The following is a 16,266-nucleotide window of genomic DNA, read 5'->3' on the forward strand; positions in this document are numbered from 1 at the left end:
TCTTAGTTCCTCAGTCAGCTTTTCGGCATTCCTATAAGTTTCCTTTCTTTTTCTGTGGCTCACTAGGCCACCTTAGGCCTCAAGCAACCTGATCGGGGTATTTTTTCCAAAATTGAGCCATTTGATTTCACCTTGGCCATTTTTCCTCACATGTCCCTTAAAACTCTCAATGGGTTTAAGAAGTGTACCCACTGTGGTAGGGCCATGTCCCTCATGGACACTCATAATTGGTGCCTGCAATGCCTGGAGTCCGACCATAATACTACTTCTTGTAAACTCTGTTGACAGATGTCAAGAAGAAGATTAGAGGTAAAAAAAAAAAAAAAGCAGTTCAAAAATATTTGTGGTTCAAAGAAGTCTGCTCCATTGATATTGGCATTAAAAGCATACATCAAGCTTCGATAGTGGCCATGGGGATCGGGCATCCTCCTGTCCTACTCTGAGAACAAGGAAGGATTTGTCGTCATCCTCATCAGTGCTGAGGGACTCCAGTGCTGTGTGTCAGGCAGAGGCCAAGAAGCATTGGCATTGTCTCTTCCCCTCACATGCCCCCCCCACCCCCGCCACGGCACAGTGTTGAGAGCACTGGAGCATTGAAGCCTTCAGTAGCCGAGAAGTGCCTCTGCCTTGAGGGCTGTTCACCCTCCAAAGAATCAGAAAGGGTGCACCAGCCTCCAATAAGCCAGGACAAGGACGTCAGTTCGGTCATGATGTCTTCAAGGGACATGACCATTCTGGCTGATCCTCAGTCTTTACTGAAAGCTCCCTTCAAGGGGCAGATCTGGGCCATATTCCAGGAGGAAATGGAGCACTTGCATTGACGCCGATACCTCGCAGGGCATTAGAGCCGGTGTATGGTTGAGACGATATCAGTCTCCAGTCCCTCAGGGCTGGAAGCCTTCATGGGGCACTGGAGATCACTGGTTCCTCAGCATACCTGCCCAAGACCTGACCATCCTTTCAATAGACTAATGCAAGCACAGACTCAGACATCATGGAGGATTATTTGTATGAGTCTGATTTTGGCCACTCCTGAGCATCCAGGAGGAGGGGGTCCCTTTATATCCCTTCAGATCCCTCTTTTCCACACTAAAGGAGAAAGTTGCCTCCTGAAGAGCTCCTCTTTTCTGATTTTGTTAGGGAGATGACTTAAGTCCATTCCATTTGACTTGGAGACTGAGGATGAGCCCAGGGCCAAAGAGGTGGACATCCTCAAGTTCAGTGCCCCTCCGAAGGAAGCTGTAACACTGCCTGTTTACAGAATCCTTAAGAATGTGCAGATGAAGTAGTGAGAGACTCCCCTCTTTGTACATCCCATACACATAGAGTCCAAAAGGCTCCCAGATTCGAGAAGCTACAACTTCCCCACCATTCTGTGGTGGTCGAATACACTCTCAAAAGAGCCAAGAGCTTCAAGACACACTCCTTGGTGCCCCTTGGAAGGGAGGCTCGTATTTGGAATTTTTTGGGAGAACATTTTTTCACAATGCTGTGCTGCCCCCCCCCCCCCCCCCCCCCCCACATATGTTCTTATCAGCTCTTAGTGGCATGGACTTGCAGAACATTGTGCACAGTGTGGCGGAGCTCACAGACACTCTGCCCCTAGAAGAGGCTACAGAGCTCTGCCAGATAGTATCCAAGCAGTGGGAATGTGGAAAACACATGGTCAGTGTAATCTATGATGTTTTTGATATGATGTCCAGGGCCTTCAGTGTGGGTATTGGGTTACATAGACTCGCTTGGCTTCATGCCTCAGATATAGAATCTATCTTTCCCAAAAAGGGTTTGTGTGCTAATTCCCTGGACCTTCTGTTCAAACACAGATGGAGTAGGCATTAGGGATGCCAACTACTGGGAAAAGAAAATCTAACAAAATGATCAAATCTCTGATATTGACCTGGAAATGGGCAGTCAGAAGTGTTTTATTAATATCCATGTATCTTACCTTTTCTTCAGTTGACAGAAAAATAGTAATTTTACCCTCAGATTATTACACTAGATTTTTTTCTAATTCAGGTTCTTATATTCAGCTATAACAAGTCCAGAAAATTTCAGTAAATCAACTAATTATAACCAGGATGTCACAGTACAATATGTAATCAGCAACAATCCATATTACAAATACATTTCCAACATTGACATAATCAAGAGTAATCTTTACTTAACCAATGATTATACATTGGAAAACCTTTGAAACTATTTGTTTTTCAACTTTCAGCAAAGCAGTAAGTAATAAATTTAAATTCCTAATTCAGAGGGTAAACTATTCATAACAAAAACAAGAGAAACAGTAAGCTTATATGGTTCTCCAAACAAGTGGATGAAAAATATAAGAACAAGAGAGGCTGCGTTAAAGAAGAATGCAACAAGAGGAGCATGTAAAAGATTACTGGATTAAAATCAAAGAAGCGTAGAGGAAAATATGGCTAGAAAAAGCACAGGCAGAAAAAAAAAAGATGTAAAGAGAGGTGACGTGACCTTTTTCAGATACAAGACAACCCCAGAAGGAAATAGAGATCACTCCAATTGAATCACCAGCAATCAGAGTTCATGAGGTTAATTCATATTGTAATGAAACTGATAATGTATTCCAACTGGGTCCAACCTAAAATTCTATGTAGAAGCCATTATTTTTATATAGTATGTCAAATCAAGAAACATGTTTTGGTAAAGTTTTCTAAATCCTCATTTTGGGCAAGACATACATTATACATGCTATGGAGGTTATTTAGAATTCTTATTCTTGACTTTTTATTTATTTTTATTTTTTTAGGATTTATTTACCACCTTTTTGAAAGAATTCACTCTGAGTGGAAGTACCAGATTTCATACACATGTAAAACTCAACATGTAATTAAACTTTGGAATTTGTTGCCAGAGAATGTGGTAAAAGCAGTTAGCAGGGTTGTAAAACAGTTTGAATAATTTTCTAAAAGAAAAGTCCATAAGCCACTATTAAGATGGACTTGGGAAAATCCACTGCTTATTTCTAGGATAAGCAGCATAAAATCCATTTTACTGTTTTGGGATCTTGCCAGGTACTTGTAATCTGGATTGGCCACTGTTGAAAACAGGATGCTGGGCTTGAGGGACACTTGTGTTCTTGTGAGGAAGGGTAGGAAAAAATTGTAAGACTGAAAGATGCTGAGAACAGCTATGTGGAGATTGATGAGAGTAAAGTGAATGTGCTAAACAAATACTTCACAGTGTTCACGGAGGAAAATCCTGGAGAAGGACTGCAGTCAGAGTATATCTGGGAATGTAGTGGATATTCCTCAGTTCATGGAAGAAAGCCAAAATCTGGAAGTGGACAAAGCTATGGAGCCAGATGGGATACATTTCAGAATACTGAGGGAACACAGACAAATCTTGGTGGAACCTCTTAAGGATTTATTTGATAGATCTTTAGAGACGGGAGAGGTTCCATGGGATGGGAGAAGAGCGGATGTGGTCCCAATTCTTTCCCACTTTCCCCCATTATTTTTAGCTTTTATGTTAAGGATATGGGCAGAATATTACATCCGTTGGGTATTAGATTTTTTTCTTATGTGGACAACAAAATGTTATTGTTTCCATGGAAATATGATCTCATTTTAGTTTATAATTTAATGAAACAAGTTTTTGATAAGTTGTTTTTGTGGCTTTCCTCTCTTAAGTTAAAAAATCAACCTGGATAAAATGAGTATACTCTGGGTTGGAAATGCTGTCTGCAGTAAATCTCAGATACTGCCGAAGTTAGCAGGTGTTTAGATCCTGATTATGGATGAAATAAAGTTATTGGGGATTATAGTTGATTCAGGCCTTACCATGTCATCGTAGATCAGTAAGGTTCACTTTTTTAAAAACGTAGAGATGCTACGTTTCAACATTTCTTAGATAGACAACTGTTTAAAATGGTTATTCAGGCCAAGATTATTTCTTTATTTGATTATTATAACATTCCTTACTTAGGTCTTCCAGTTAGAGAACTAAAAACGCTTCAAGCTATATAGAATACTGCAGCTAAATTGATTTGTCACAGACAATGGTCAGACCATATGACACTTTTTTTTAGGACTCTACACTGATTTCCTTCCAAGGCAAGGACAGAATTTAAGTTACTGATTTGGGTTTTTTAAATTCTTTATGAGCTTTCCTTTTCGTGTTTCTCACCTTATGTTCAAGAAGAGCCCTACAATCAACCCAGGATATTAAACTGGTGAGCCGGTTGATATTGTGTATCTGGATTTTCAGAAGGCATTTGACAAAGTACCTCATGAAAGACTCCAGAGGAAATTGGAGAGTCATGGGATAGTGGGTAGTGTTCTACTGTGGATTAAAAACTGGTTAAAAGATAGAAAACAGACAGTAGGGTTAAATGGTCATTATTCTCAATGGAGAAGGGTAGTTAGTGGGGTTCCCCAGGGGTCTGTGCTGGGACCGCTGCTTTTTAACATATTTATAAGTGACCTTGAGATGGGAGTAACTAGTGAAGTAATTAAATTTGCTGATGACACAAAGTTGTTCAAAGTCGTTAAATCGTGGGAGGATTGTGAAAAATTACAAGAGGACCTTACGAGACTGGGCATCTAAATGGCAGATGACGTTTAATGTGAGCAAGTGCAAATTGATGCATGTGGGAAAGAGGAACCCGAATTATAGCTATGTCATGCAAGGTTCCACGTTAGGAGTCACAGACCAAGGAAGGGATCTAGGTGTCATCGTTGATGATACATTGAAACCTTCTGCTCTGTGCTACTGTGGCTAAGCAAGCAAATAGAATGTAAGTATTATTAGAAAAGGAATGGAAAACAAAAATGAGGATGTTATAATGCCTTTGTATCGCTCCATGGTGCGACCGCACTTCGAATATTGTGTTCAATTCTGGTCGCCGTATCTCAAAAATGATATAGTGGAATTAGAAAAGGTGCAGAGAAGGGCGACGAAAATGATAAAGGGGATGGGACAACTTCTCTGTGAGGAAAGGCTAAAGCGGCTAGGGCTCTTCAGCTTGGAGAAAAGGCGGCTGAGGGGAGATATGATAGATGTCGATAAAATAATGAGTGGAGTTGAACGGGTAGATGTGAAGCGTCTGTTCACGCTTTCCAAAATTACTAGGACTAGGGGGCATGCGATGAAGCTACAATGTAGTAAATTTAAAATGAATCGGAGAAATTGTTTCTTCACTCAACATGTAATTAAACTCTGGAATTCATTGCCAGAGAATGTGGTAAAGGAGGTTAGCTTAGCGGAGTTTAAAAAAGGTTTGTATGGCTTACTAAAGAAAAAGTCCATAGACCATTATTAAATGGACTTGGGAAAATCCACTATTTCTAGGATAAGCAGTATAAAATGTTTTGTACTTTTTGGGATCTTGCCAGGTATTTGTGACCTGATTGGCCACTGTTGGAAACAGGATGCTGGGCTTGATGGACCTTTGGGTCTTTCTCAGTATGGCAATACTTATGAATTTATTTCTGATACAGGTAGATCTCTTACTTCTTCTGTAAAGACTGAAGCAAAGAATTCATTCAATCTTTCCACTATAGCCTTGTCTTCCCTGAGCACTCCTTCTACTCCTTCCTGATCTAACCATCCCACAGATTCCCTCTCAGGCTTCCTGCTTCTGATATACCTGAAAAAAGTGTTACTATGAGTTCATTTCCATGGCAAGTTTTTCTTATGGCAGAGATGTGGCCTCTGGTTGCTTTGTAAAATTAGGGCTGTGGAGGGATTTGTTGCTTTTAGTACGCTCCAAAAAGATGTAAGCTTCCAGTTAATCAATATTTCTGTTGGATTCAGCTTTGTCATGCTGTCCAGGGCAGTGGGATTGATCTGTCAGAGATTTGGCTTATGCCCCAAGCGCTTCTCACCAAAGTTGTTCAACCTCATGCTGTTTCACTCATATATAAATACTTGCAAAATCCTTATTAGCCACCCTTTCACGGTTTAAAATCTGTGTGGGAAAGGGATTTAGATGTGGTGGAAGAGGGGATTTGTTGGAAGAAACTGTGGTTTAATGTTTTCAAGACATCTAAATCTGCTTCCCTTATGCAATTGGCTTATTTCTCATTGCATAAAAGTTATTGAACCCCTGTAAAGTTGGCTAAATGTTATCTGACCAATGGGAACTGATGTTGGACATGTAAAGTTCAAGTTGGCTCCTTGTTCCATGTTTTGTATAAGTGTACATCTGTTAAAGATTATTGGGACAGGATCTGGTCCTGTATTTCTGTGATTTTTAATATCCAGGAACTGCATTCCTACAAGATTGTAATTTGGAAATCATTGGGCCTAAGTAGCTCCCTGCCTCCGATAGCAAGATGCCTATTTGATTTGTTTTTAATGGTAGCTGTGAAACTTGTTTTATTATATTGGAACGATACGTCTACTCTTAGCATAGGCGGTCGATGGCCAAAATGTTTGGGTAGGCTAAAGGGGGCGGGGTTAGGGGTGGGGCCAGGGGTGGAGCTTAAATCCATAATTGTCTGATAACACACAGAAAAAAATAAATAAATAAAAATAAAAGTCACAATACCTTTTATTAAATGTAGATATTAGATATGTATCATATGTCAAAGAATAAAGTGGTTTCTCAAAGCATATTCTAAGCACAATCGCTCAACTGCAAAACACTATGCACAACTTTGTGCAAAAATACACTGGGAACCTTACTGTACCATAAATATTATACTGGGCAGAACCTAATACACCAATATACCACCCATACGGAAAATGCAGACTGTCAACAATATGAAACAAGGGATCATATCATCACAATTCTCATGTAGAGCCACAAAACACCCTAATTCATGTTTAATGTGGGATAAAATGCCATAAATAAGTAAATAAATATAAACTTTTAATGTTGAGCACCTGATTCTCAAAGTGGACATATTCCAAACACTATAATGAAAATAAAATGATCTTTTCTACCTTTGTTGTCTGGTTGTCTGATTCTGCTGCTATCTGTTCTCAGTGCAGGTCAGGAAGTCATCCTCGTTAAATATCTCCCTGGCAACCCAGCCAACCCCCCCCCCCTCCCCCTGGTCTCCCAGCAGTAAGGTAAACAAACCATAAACCAATTTCTACAATTGGTTACACAAGGCTTAGAGGGCTTTCACTGCAGCTCCTGCTGTGAGGATGGAGGTAAATCAACAATTTAAACCTCTCAGAGCACAGCAGGGGAGGCTTAGCCTGTCCAAGCCTCTTATACCGGGCGCCTATGACTCTTAGTATATATCAGTGGTGGAATACTATATGCCTGTATCACAAATATGATGGGGTCATAATGGAAAAAATATTAGCGACCGCTAATTATTGGGCCAAGTTAGATGACTACATATCTACCAACTATTAAAGATGGGATTTGATGCCAGTGTTTCTTTTCTGTTTCTTGTTGTTATCTGAACATTTATTATAAAAATATTTGAACTGAAAAAGTATGTAATTTTAGTATTGCATCATACCTTATGCTGTGAGTTTATCTTGTTGGGCAGACTAAATGTATCTGGTATCCTATAACGACAATGTTTACATACTATGTAAGCCACATTGAGCCTGAAAATAGGTGGGATAATGTGGGTTACAAATGCAATAAATAATAAAAATAATAATAATACAGGTCTTTATGAGTCGTCATCTACTATGTTACTGTGTTTACTATATACTATGTAAAATGCAACTTGATAAGCAAAAGATAAAATTGAGGGGCATAATCGAACGTCGCCGGCAAAATAGATGCCAGCAATCTATTTTGGCGGCGGCGCTACAGATGGCGGGAACCGGCCATCTTTTTTTTCGATAATATGGTTTAGCCCAGCCAAATGCCAGAGTTCGCTGGGTTTGAGGTAGCCATTGCAATTTCTTATGAAAAGAAATCCAAAATAAGCAGGAGAGCAAAATATTCACAGAAACTAATCAAAAAAATATAAATTTGCTCTAAATTTAGCTACAACTCAAAATATATGGAAGATTTAAAGAATTAACAAATTGAAACCTCAACAGCCTGGGGTTCCTACAGCAATCGCTAACCCCCCTCTTAACAGCTACTATCACTGGTTTCAAAAAAGTCCTCCAAACCCAACTGCAAGGAAAACAGCTCCAATGGAGAAATAAATCCTATGCAGCCAAAAAAGCAGCATCTTCTAAACATCATCATAATGAGTTAGAGTCAATATCATGCTGAAAAAGATCCGAAAACTTCAAAAAAAATTGCAATATGCGCACAGAAAGAACTCAATAAACTTAACCACCCAGGTGGTAATTGCCGTCTTCATCTTCAGACATCCCACTGGGACTCACTTCAAGTTCTTCAATTGTAGCACATTACAATATCCTTGACAGAGGGGACCCGCTGTTTCATATCTACCTCAGGAGGAATCCAACACACAAATCTCTCAGAGCAAATTTATGAAAAGGAATAACATGATCATATTTAGATACCCATATAACATACAAATTGTAGAATTTTGCACAATTTATAAAGACTGAATACAAACTGCTGACAAGCCAATACACCCAATATTGCAGTAATCTAAACCACACCATACCAGGCTCTACAGTACATTTTGAAAATCAGCCCAAGAAATCAGTGGATATATTTTACTCAAAAGCCTCAACTTAAAGAAGGACTTTTTCACAACCGATTGAATCTGTGGCCTAAAAGACCAGGTTGAATCAAACAAGACCCCCAAATTCTTCACAACATGGACTACTGGGAGCACAGTATCAGAAAACACAATTTCAGAGGAAAATTGAGCAGGAGAACCTGCTGTCACCGGTAATAGCTCAAGTCTTAGAAATGTTGAAAGCTAAACAGTTCTCAGCCATCCATTGATTTATCTACTACTACTACTAATAGCATTTACAGTGGGGGAAATAAGTATTTGATCCCTTGCTGATTTTGTAAGTTTGCCCACTGACAAAGACATGAGCAGCCCATAATTTGAAGGGTAGGTTATTGGTAACAGTGGAGAGATAGCACATCACAAATTAAATCCGGAAAATCACATTGTGGAAAGTATATGAATTATTTGCATTCTGCAGAGGGAAATAAGTATTTGATCCCCCACCAACCAGTAAGAGATCTGGCCCCTACAGACCAGTTAGATGCTCCAAATCAACTCGTTACCTGCATGACAGACAGCTGTCGGCAATGGTCACCTGTATGAAAGACACCTGTCCACAGACTCAGTGAATCAGTCAGACTCTAACCTCTACAAAATGGCCAAGGCAAGGAGCTGTCTAAGGATGTCAGGGACAAGATCATACACCTGCACAACGGCCTGGAATGGGCTACAAAACCATCAGTAAGACGCTGGGCGAGAAGGAGACAACGTTGGTGCCTAGTAAGAAAATGGAAAGAAGTACAAAATGACTGTCAATCGACAAAGATCTGGGGCTCCACGCAAAATCTCACCTCGTGGGTATCCCTTGATCATGAGGAAGGTTAGAAATCAGCCTACAACTACAAGGGGGGACTTGTCAATGATCTCAGGCAGCTGGGACCACTGTCACCACGAAAACCATGGTATAACACATTACGACATACGGATTGCAATCCTGCCAGTGCCCGCAAGGTCCCCCTGCTCCGGAAGGCACATGTGATGGCCCGTCTGAAGTTTGCCAGTGAACCACCTGGATGATGCGAGAGTGATTGGGAGAAGGTGCTGTGGTCAGATGAGACAAAAATTGAGCTCTTTGGCATGAACTCAACTCGCCGTGTTTGGAGGAAGAGAAATGCTGCCTATGACCCAAAGAACACCGTCCCCACTGTCAAGCATGGAGGTGGAAATGTTATGTTTTGGGGGTGTTTCTCTGCTAAGGGCACAGGACTACTTCACCGCATCAATGGGAGAATGGATGGGGCCATGTACCGTACAATTCTGAGTGACAACCTCCTTCCCTCCGCCAGGGCCTTAAAAATGGGTCGTGGCTGGGTCTTCCAGCACGACAATGACCCAAAACATACAGCCAAGGCAACAAAGGAGTGGCTCAGGAAGAAGCACATTAGGGTCATGGAGTGGCCTAGCCAGTCACCAGACCTTAATCCCATTGAAAACTTATGGAGGGAGCTGAAGCTGCGAGTTGCCAAGCGACAGCCCAGAACTCTTAATGATTTAGAGATGATCTGCAAAGAGGAGTGGACCAAAATTCCTCCTGACATGTGTGCAAACCTCATCATCAACTACAGAAGACGTCTGACCGCTGTGCTTGCCAACAAGGGTTTTGCCACCAAGTATTAGGTCTTGTTTGCCAGAGGGATTAAATACTTATTTCCCTCTGCAGAATGCAAATAAATTCATATACTTTCCACAATGTGATTTTCCGGATTTAATTTGTGATGTGCTATCTCTCACTGTTACCAATAACCTACCCTTCAATTATGGGCTGCTCATGTCTTTGTCAGTGGGCAAACTTACAAAATCAGCAAGGGATCAAATACTTATTTCCCCCACTGTATATAGCGCTACCAGACGCACGCAGTGCTGAACACGACATCTGAGTGAAGATAGTCTGCAACAGGTTTACCACATCAGAGATTGACTCTTTCAGCGGCAAAAAAAACTGGATTTCATCTTCATAAATCAGTATGACACTCCACATGATTTTAAAATTTGACATAGTAACATAGTAGATGACGGCAGAAAAAGACCTGCACGGTCCATCTAGTCTGCCCATGATAAATTCATATGTGTATACCTTACCTTGATTTGTACCTGTCTTTTTCAGGGCACAGACCGTATAAGTCTGTCCAGCAGTATTTCCCGCCTCCCAACCACCAGTCCCGCCTCCCATCACCGGCTCTGGCACAGACCCCGTATAAATCTGCCCTCCCGTATCCTAGCCTCTCAACCATCAACCCCTCTTCCCCCCGCCACCCAATTTCAGCTAAGCTTCTGTGGATCCATTCCTTCTGCACAGGATTCCTTTATGCCTGTCCCACGCATGTTTGAATTCTGTTACCGTTTTCATCTCCACCACCTCCCGCGGGAGGGCATTCCAAGCGTTCACCACCCTCTCTGTGAAGAAATACTTTCTGACATCTTTCCTGAGTCTGCCCCCCTTCAATCTCATTTCATGTCCTCTCGTTCTACCGCCTTCCCATCTCCGGAAAAGATTCGTTTGCGGATTAATACCTTTTAAATATTTGAATGTCTGTATCATATCACCCCTGTTCCTCCTTTCCTCCAGAGTATACATGTTCAGGTCAGCAAGTCTCTCTTCATACGTCTTGGAACGCAACTCCCATACCATCCTCGTAGCTTTTCTTTGCACCGCTTCCATTTTTTTAACATCCTTTGCAAGGTACGGCCCCCAAAACTGAACGCAATACTCCAGGTGGGGCCTCACCAACGTCTTATACAGGGGCATTAAAACCTCCTTTCTTCTGCTGGTCACACCTCTCTCTATACAGCTAGCAACCTTCTCGCTACGGCCACCGCCTTGTCGCACTGTTTCCATCGCCTTCAGGGTCCGTCAGATACTATCACCCCAAGATCCCTTTCTCCGTCCGTTGTCTATCATGCTCTCCCCCACCTAACACATAAGCCTCCTTGGATTTCTACTCCCTAAGTGCATCACTTTGCATTTCTTCGCATTGAATTTTAAATTGCCAAATGTTAGACCATTCTTCCAGCTTCTTCAGCTCTTTTTTCCTGTTTTCCACTCCCTCCGGGGTGTCCACTCTGTTGCAATCTTGGTGTCATCCGCAAAAAGGCAAACTTTACCTTGTAACCCTTTTGCAATGTCACTCACAATATATTGAACAGAATGGGCCCCAGCCCGATCCCTGAGGCACTCACTACTCACCTTTCCCTCCTCTGAGCGAACTCCATTTACTCACCACCCTCTGCGTCTGCCCGTCCACCAGTTCCTATCCAGTTCACCACTTCGGGTCCTATCTTCAGCCCTTCTAGTTATTCAAGAGCCTCCTGTGGGGGAACCGTGTCAAAAACCTTGCTGAAATCTAAGTAGATGACGTCCAAGCACGTCCTTGATTTAATTCTCCTGTCACCCAGTCAAAGAATTCAATGAGATTCGTTTGGCACGATTTCCCTTTGGTGAAACCATGTTGTCTCGGATCTTGCAACTTATTGGCTTCCAGGAAATTCACTATCCTTTCCTTCAGCATGGCTTCCATTACTTTTCCAATAACCGAAGTGCGGCTGATAATAGACATTAAACAAAATCCCTGATAGAGTAGACCCTTGTGGCACCCTGGTTCCATTGGTTTCAAAGAAGATAACTGATTCCCCACATGTACTGGTACTTGAGATATGAGCTAAACCATTCCAGCACAGAGCCACAATCCCACACCACACCAAGTGCCTCAATGTTATCTGATGATCCAAAGTACAAAAGCTGTGGAAACATCAAGAAACACCAGAAAAATAATGATTGCGAATGGCTCCAACCTGATATAACTCATCTAATGTTGCAGCAATCAGTCATGATATGTGTGGTCCATAGTGTCAAAAGTTGCAGAGAAATCAACCATCTCTGCTCTGTAACAGCATCTGAATCCAAGTTGACATGGATTTATCTAATCGGTGAGCCAAAGCCACGGACTCTTCTTGTTCTGTAAACTTTCTAGAACTAAGATGTTAAATACTGGCTGATACCTTTCAAGCTTGTTCTGGTCAGGTTTGTTGTATTATAGCAGAGGATACAGCATTAGAAAGAGAGGAGTTCATAGAGGCCTCTGCTTGCCTGCTGCACCATCTTTGATGGGTAGAGGTCAAGGGATCAGGTGGTTGGTCAAAAACCTCAGGACTTTAATCAAGGCCTCCTCTGTTTGGGGGTTATATCTCATATCTTTATGTAACGAGAGGGAAGTTTGTGTGCTCCTGGTCAACTGACAGGAGATGTGTGAGATTGCCTGTAACTACTGGCAGAGAGTTTAAGTTTGTTGACACAGTATGCAGCAAATCATTACAGTTCAGTTTCAATGGGCTGGCTGTTTCTGTTATTGGGTATGCCAGTAGGATATTGTCAACTAGGCAGTGTATCTTATCTGTTCTTAAAAATGTCTAGCTACAAATGTTATAGGGATGCTAGACCATTGTATATGCAAAACACCAAGGGGGCAGTTCTATAACTTGGTGCCAAGATGTAGGTGCCACAATGGGATTGCACTTAACGTCAATTCTACAATGGCTTCAAGGCACGCCTAAGCCATTACATGATATATTGAAATATAGGCCAGTCCACTAAGACAAGTCAATAGCTGGTGTAAGTAGGCGTACCTAAGTGCAATATGCAATGCATGCAACTGATAGTATTCTATAAGTTGGAGAATTGCATGGCAACACCCATGGCTGTCCATGCTCTGCCCACGTGTTCACGTCCCTTGTAGTTACGCACTAAGCAGCTTGATGCAGATGTTAGTATGTAGCGCCTAAATATAATTAAAGTTAACTTTTTTTTTTCCTCTAGTGTTGGTTGATGAGTACTTTCATATCTTATTATTAGTTTCTTTTCCATTTTATTGATTTTATGTGCCACCTCTTTGACCACGTTTTTGTAAAGGCAGTCTAATCAAGTCTGGAATAAACATAAACACTTATCTATGTAACTGTCAATTATTGATGCGTCTGATTACATAAGTGCTAGTATTCTCAACTTATGTGTTACTTGACGTCTTATATTGTATTGTATTGTAACATTTTATAACCCGCGTTTTCCACCTGTAGCAGGCTCAATGCGGCTTACATAAAAAACAAATTTACAAGATATAACAAAATGGTGCCAAGGTACAGAATGAGGGGAGGCAAATCTTTTCCATAAGATATCAAGGTGGTGTAAACTGTTTATTGGATAATGTGAACATGCATTTCATGAAAGTTAATAACAGATGGTCATCTGAAGGGGCAGACACCGTTGAATATGAAGAATTTGGGAAACACTATGTAGGGAAGGAGGAGAGAATTTGGATTTAGGTCATACCTTTTTTTTTAGTTGTAGCTTAGGGTGTTACATTCAGGTACCATATTTCCTGGCCTCAGAAGGCTTACAGTTTAAGGTATTGATGCAGAGAGCTTCAGCGGGTGGAAGCATTTGGTTAGTAAGACTTCTGTGCACATTTTTACAGCTTCACAATTCAGAGAATCGTTTCATACAGAAGATAAGACTGCATAAATCTGCACAAAGGACATTGGCCCACAGCATGTTAAGATGAATGGTAATGAGGTTATTCAGTCCTAAAGCAAAGAAGAACGCGAAAGACTTTAAGGAAAGCACAATACTAGAATTTGAACACAATTTTCCTGCTGGACCCATCTTGGCTTTCCATACAGCCTGACGGGTAACATATACCTGTTTCTCAATATGACTAAACAGTGCAATTTTTCTAGCAAAAAAGGTGTCGGTACTCAAATGCCAGGCCATCCTTCAGGGCTAGGGTGATCACTGAGGGACTCACCCCACAATAGCCAGGCCCCCTGCAACCAGTCACAGAATCTGTGACAAGGCAGAATTGGTGTGTTGAGCCTGAGCTCTTTCATTAAAACTTGTGGTCCATGGGTCAATTTTAGCAGACACTGGAAAAGGTGCTGGTACTCAGTACCCCCGAGTACCCCCTCAAAAAAAGCCCTGTGACTAAAGAATATCTGATAGGTCATCCACAAATCATCTATGAAAATTTTGGTCCCCTCACTGATTATTTCAGACTTGTGAAAGTCAAGGTGTACCTTCCATGTGGACTCTTTTCCCCATGTTTCCCATCAAGCTACACGGAAACTCATGTTCCCACTGTGTTGCACGAGACAGGTGAGAGAGCCCTGTTGGGGACGCGGTATACTGTAGAAATGGAAATGGCTATTGCTAAAGAGTATGTGATTGCTGAAATCTGTGAAGTCTGGCATTTTGAACAAAAATCTACCCACCACTGCAAAATATATAAACATGCACCTGTGTTAAAGCAGGAGGTGTGGGGTTCCCTCAGTGGTGCACAAATGCCATCAACAAAGCACGTACATAAACAATTTCTTTCAGTTTAGTGTGAACCCTGCAGCACAACAATTCCAGAACTGTTATTAAATTATTGTGGGGAAAGTTTGGTCAAAGAAGAAACCTACATACTACAAAACATTGTGAGAGGAACCTGATGAGCTGTACATGTACTTTGTTTTCCCCCCCCCCCCCTACCCCCCCCCCCCCCCCCCCCCCCCCCCAGAATATGTGTGTGTCTTCGTGCAAGATGACAGGCATATGTCACTTGGAAGCATTCAAAGGAGCTTTGGAACTATCAGGTTACACCAACATTTTCATAGCCTCTTTTACAACTGCTCACGCTGGTCTAGAGCCGTACAAACTCTTGGTTGGGCTGAAAGACCATTGTGTTACCATGACCGCACTGTGATTTTTGTGAGCAAGGAGGGTGAGTAGAATCCTCCCCTTGGGAGATTATATTTAAGCCGCATTGAGCCTGCCATGAGTGGGAAAGCGCGGGGTACAAATGTAATAAAAATAAAAAATTTAGGTGAATTAACAGGCAAAGTCCCAAAGGATGAGAGTTTATCTCGGCAGGCCCAAAACCTTAGATTATCCAGTGGAGGAGAAGTGGTTGAAAGTAAAAGGGATTACACTAACAGTGAAAACTGTGAGAAACTCAGTTTTTCCACTTTGGAAGAGCAACTCTGGGAAGATCCAAGATGGCTTCCAGACTGGACGTGTGTGCGTGAGCTCCGGAGATTTCCGATTTGGATTTGTGCCACGGAGCGCTCCCCTAAGAAATGGGGAAGAGAAAAGGAAAAAACTGTTGCTCCTACCCTCTCTGAGCACAGTTTTGGGTCCCGCCATTGTCGCAGCCCACGTTAGAAAACTTTGGTATCCGACCACGGGATCCCGAGGGACTTGCTTCTAGACTTCCCGTACCGCCATCAACGAACACAGTGCAGAGGGAGTAACTCTGAGCCCTCCGACTGGTCTGACCCCGCCACAAACCCGGAGGAAAGTGAGAGCTGAGAATGAGTCGACTGAACAGACGTCAGAAGTGGGCGATTGTCGTTGGCGATGAGAGGTCCAGCCTTGCTTCAACTCCAGGTATTGTTACAACGGAAGGGGGATATTTGCCCCTGGCCTTAACTCAAGAAGAAATATTCTCTGGGTTAGGAGGTGGTATGGAAAAACCAGCAATTGTCACTATGGACACGATCTGGGAAGCCATACAAGGGGTAAATGCATCCCTCCAACGCATATTTAATTATACTCAAACTGAAATAAGACAATTGAATCAAAAAACTGACCAATTAGCCACTAAAGTTGAATCCCATCAGGCTGAAA

At 41.9% G+C, this 16,266-nt stretch overlaps 1 protein-coding gene across 1 annotated transcript in view; it reads left to right on the plus strand.

Annotated features, from left to right (window-relative positions):
• Window positions 1–16,266, plus strand: part of MON2 (MON2 homolog, regulator of endosome-to-Golgi trafficking) — a 461,654-nt gene that overhangs the window by 269,003 nt on the left and 176,385 nt on the right.

This window comes from Microcaecilia unicolor, chromosome 10 (assembly GCF_901765095.1).
Source record: "Microcaecilia unicolor chromosome 10, aMicUni1.1, whole genome shotgun sequence".
NCBI lineage: Eukaryota > Metazoa > Chordata > Amphibia > Gymnophiona > Siphonopidae > Microcaecilia > Microcaecilia unicolor.